The sequence below is a fragment of the Lycium ferocissimum genome, chromosome 2 (assembly GCF_029784015.1).
Source record: "Lycium ferocissimum isolate CSIRO_LF1 chromosome 2, AGI_CSIRO_Lferr_CH_V1, whole genome shotgun sequence".
Taxonomy (NCBI): domain Eukaryota; kingdom Viridiplantae; phylum Streptophyta; class Magnoliopsida; order Solanales; family Solanaceae; genus Lycium; species Lycium ferocissimum.
Genome location: NC_081343.1, coordinates 4816282 through 4821551, shown reverse-complemented (window position 1 = coordinate 4821551; position 5270 = coordinate 4816282). Strand labels below are relative to the sequence as shown.

Below are 5270 nucleotides of genomic sequence, written 5' to 3'. Positions count from 1 at the left end.
AGTATTTAAAGGGAATGATGGTATGGAGATGTGGAAAGTTCTTTTTTTCCCTTACTTGAGGAATCTTGATATAGAAGCATGTATAAATTAAGTTGAGAACTATTCCATTTTTGTCAACTATAGGGAATTGATGCTCAAATATCACATAGGAAAACCAAAGAATTTTGGAAGCGCGTCCTTGTAAAAGACTTCGATAACCAATTTGAACAAAGGAAATAGCAATTAAAGTATTCATCTCTTCAAAAAACACATAATACATACAAACGAATATGATAATCAATTATCTAGGAGAAAGCCTAGTCCTTCATTCACATAGAAAAGGATGAGTAAACTAATTAAAGAAAGAAAATACTTTATTTTGGAGAACCATTTTAGAGCCAATTAAATTATAAAAAGAACTACCGTAAATGAACAAGTCAAAACACAAATTTTGAGTAGAGCATAGAACTTAGAAAGCTAAAATTGGTTTCCAGTGCAAGACTTAAAGAAGGGCCTTTAGAAAACTGTTAAGATAGCAGAGGCTCATGCAGGTAAAGCAGGTTTGAAAATTATTGGTTTTGGGAGAAGACTTTGTAGCTAATAGAAGGAGAGAATTATATTAAAAAAAAATAAAAAAGTAAACAGAGAGAGAACACAATTTCACTACGATCTAAGGAAAGAGAAAAAGTGATGAGGTATATACCTACATTTAAGCCAAAATCCTGGTCTTGCGGGACAGAGCTGAAGAGTTTCTTAAACAGAGGAGCAACTGGCTTCATCGGCCACGGAATCATGGTGTTCACTACTATCATATCTGCTCTTCCTTGTCCCAATTCAATGTTCATCATTATTTTCCCTCATTTGTAACAAGGCTCAAGCTCAGGTTCATCTTTATACAACAAACGAAATCCATACTCCTTTAGTTTTCCAGAAAAAAATACCCAAATACGCCCATAGTCATTTGGTGTTTTTCCATTTGCCTTAGATGTATCCCATAAGTTAACAAGAGGTACCAAGAAAAAATGAATAGTAGATTCTGTATCACATTCTGGAAGGTAGGATAATTCTAGTTTCTGGGTCATCCACGACATCCCATCATCACATAAAGGAATCAAGTGAGTTGTGGCGTCAATTAAGTTGCCGAGTAACATCTGACAAATCCCCGAAGTTATCGGTGCGCCACCAATTTTCAGGCAAATAGACTAATCCACTTTTATTCATTCCTTGATGGTGGAACCATCTTGGGATTTTATTCCAACCATGCACAATGGTAAACACTCTTTGTGCCAAAGGAATATAAAACATAGATATTCTGAAACAAGGCATGTGGAAATGAATCATAGATAGAAGTTAGATCCCTCATCACACTGTCTAGCATGTGAATATTCGTCTTCACTTTCATGCTTCCGAGGATTTCTGGAATTGTTTCTAAACTAAAGCAAGCCCGTAGACATAGATAGTCAAGAGAATCAATGCACAGAGCTGGAAACCTCTTAAGCCGTATACAATTAGTCAATTTTAATGTACAGAGCTTTTTGAGAAGTCCCAGGGAATGATGAACCTCTTTAAGATTCAGACAATATAACAGATTCAAAGTCTCCATGTTTTGCAGCACCATGAAACCTGGCAACTCTTTAAGCCTCTTATATATGATAAGTCCAAGGATTTAAGCTTGTTCAAGAGAACGATAGAAGACGGAGGCCGTGCAATAAGACACGACTGGGCATTAAGTGTCGCCAAGTTTTCTAACTCACTTATCTCTTCTGGAAAGCTTTCAATCTTTGAGCAATACGACACATCTAGCCACACCAAGATTTTCAACATGCCAATGCTGCTTGGAAGAGCTACAAGGTTTCTCAAAATTCTCAAATCTAGCTTGGTAATGTGAGTTAGGTACTGAATAGATGATGGTAGTTCCTGTATCCCAGAGTGTGTCATCTTAATCTCTAACTCCGGCTTCATTCGTCCGAGGATTTCTGGAAATTTCTCTAAACTATAGCAACCATATAGATTCAGATATTCAAGAGATTCCAAGTTAACACATGGAAACCATTTAAGGCGTCCACAATTATACAAATTTATCTGAATGAGTTTTACGCAATGCCAGGGAATGGTGAACCTCTTCAAGATTATCACACCATAGCAGATCCAAATACTCCAAATTTGGCATCCCTGTGAAATCTGGTGTTTGCATCAGGCTTCTAGAGCCCTTGAGATCTAGCTTTCGTAGAGAGGGAAAATGCTGCTATTTCAGAACATAGAAAGAATGAGATAGGAAAACAAGAATGGCAGGTAAAAGAATTATCATAAAATTAGGGTGCTGCATGGGATTTATAGTGGGCTATATATGAATCTAGAAACTATTTCCTTTCTTTTCTTCTTTTCATTTTGTATTTGCGGGCACCAAATGACCTTTGTGTTCTTGAATTTTAATTGTTTCTAGTGTTCCTAAAAGGTACAATTAACAAAATTACTCCCTCAGACAAAAATGAACGATAGCATTTGGATTATGAGGTCAACGCTCAGCATACACAATATCTGTTATGAAATTAGAAACTGATTTTTTAATATGGAAATTCCATGTTCAAACTAAATAAATGTGTGTTATAAATAAAATGTAGAATACCTAAAACTCCTTAAATTTGACATGTTTTATTTGATGCCCACTAAAATGTTGTGTTGTCTTAATTATCCCCTATACTTGACTAATTGTTATCATTTACCCCTGGACCCTAATGTGGCAAAGAGAGTGGATACACTCTTTAAAGAAAAATTGAAAATTAGCTTTCAAGTAGGATATTTTTCAATACTTGTTCTTGCTTCTTCTTAATATACAATGCGCATTTTAACCCAAATTTGTATTGTTTTTCATTTCTTCTTTAGATGTAATGGCTATTTGTTTGAATTGTGTATCTTTCGTTTTTCGGGATGAATCTATTAAAAAAAAAGGGTTGAAATCATTATGCTTATCCAAATATAAAAAGATTTAGCCAAGGTAGTAGAGTCCCAACTGTGTGTTTTTTAATTTCTTCTTTAGATGCATTGACTATTTATTTCAACATTGTATTTTGCTTTTTTGGGCCAAGCATGTAAAAGAAACTGGTTGAAACTCCATTAGTTTTAGTAAAATGAAAAAGTTTAGCCCAAGTAACGGAGTTCCAACATGTTTTCTTAAATTTTGGCCCAAAACTGAAAAAGGTTATATATATATATATATATATATATATATATATATATATATATATATTTCAAAAATTAATGTCACATGGCCGTGGGGATCTCAACCTAAGACTCGTCAAGAGGATAAATGATAACATAGAGAGTAGTGAAGAAAACACAAGTTTCCTACTGCACTGAATAAAACGTACCAAATTTAAGGGAGTTTTTAGTATTTTGTCTAAATACAAAATAATCTTAAATTTATTTAGAAACAATTGAAGAAAAATATCGCCAAAGAAAAAGATTTGTCTCATTAAAGAAGTGTAATATAGCACGGGAGAAACAAAAGCTTATTTATCATTCTAGAAAATAGTTGTACAAAATAAACTCAAGTTTATGTTTTAACAAGTATTCCTTCTGTCCACTACATACAAGCTTAGGACAGGACTCATATCTTGCTAGGAAAATGTTTGAATGAGTTAGCTTCTTACTTAAAATTATGATAGGAAGATTTGGGAGAAAAACGACATAAAGATCCTCTAGTAATAAAAATGAGAACAACCCAAAATAATATAAAATATATTAATTTGAATTTATGAAATTAATAACTTTTTTCATTTAAAACATGCATCATAATGTTAGGGCAAACCAAAATAGAAGTATATCTAATAAACCAGGCATAAAGCGATAATATTTGCTCATCACTTAAAGGAAAAAATTAGTTATAGGGAAAAATTAAAGTAAAATAGAATTTAACTATTGTACCTTTGTTTCCTTCCATAAATGACGAAGTTCGCTGTAATGGAGTTCAAGATGAACAAGCTTTTTGGGTTCAAATTTAGCTGGCAATGACTCCCAAGGATAGTAATTCCAGAAAAAACAACGCAAGTTATTGGGCAGGTACTCAATAGAGCCATCATGGCAAGTACCGCGATATTAGTCAGCCGATGATGCTTACCAGTACTGTTGTTATGTACTGACCTGCACTTGCTGCATTCTTTTATGAATGTAGGTATCAGGTTGAATCCACTTCTATGACGCGTGGCTAGTAGTTGCTTCATGTCACGACCCAACCCCGTAGGCCGTGACTAATGCCCGAGCTGGGCACCCATACGCACTCAATAACCGAAATCAGCATACAAACAATCTATACCGACATAGAGATCATACGTGGTTCCAAACCGTCACATACAAACATATAAACTGCACGGGAGCCGGTAAGGCTGTCATAATATACACAACGTATCAAGGCATACATACACGCAGCCGACAAGGCTGCCACGGCGGATGGGCCGCCCAAACGCAACTCACACAACGCGTCTGAACAAAACTATACATAACCCACATCTGTGTCTACGGACCTCTAAACGGAAAGCAACGGAACCATATGACGGGACGGGGCCCCGCCGTGCCCGAATACACAAATACATACACGCGGAAGAATATATACCACAATGTAGGCTCGGAATAGAGAGCACTCACGACGGAAGTGAGGTATCCTGGGCGGCGGATCACCGGGCTGCGCGTACGTACTGCGGGCATGAACGCAGCCCCCGAAGAAAGGGGGTCAGTACGGAATATGTACTGAGTATGCAAAGCAGAAGATACAGAAATCAAAGTCACAACCGAAATAAGGAGTACCGAAAGTGAGCATACTAACCAGAATACCCAAATGCTTACACCGGACATACAAATCATACAACAGAGATACAGAAGACAAATATAATAATCAGAATGCCAAAGTGCCTACCGTAACACATCATAACATCATGACCAATCATATGAGATGCCATTAACCGATGTGGAATTGGCCTAAACCAATGTGGGATTAGCCTAAACCAATGTGGGATTGGCCTAAACCAGTGTGGGATTGGCCTAAACCAATGTGGGATTAGCCTAAACCAATGTGGAATTTTGCCTCATCATTGGGTTTGCCCCACCACCGGCTCTGATACCAACAGATCACATTCCAGAATCCATACATATAACATATAGCGTAGCATATATACACAGTACCAGGCCGAAAGGGGCTCGGCGTACCGGACACATCATAACACCAGAATATGCATCGGTAAATCAGACCATCATATCATATCAGACTTCGTATCACATCATGTTTCGAAATACATATC

The 5270-nt window shown here is 36.5% G+C and overlaps 1 pseudogene; it reads right to left on the bottom strand.

The window, feature by feature from the left end:
• Nucleotides 1–732: 732 nt before the first annotated feature.
• On the bottom strand, nt 733–4059 carry LOC132047380 (TMV resistance protein N-like; annotated as a pseudogene).
• Nucleotides 4060–5270: the final 1211 nt, after the last annotated feature.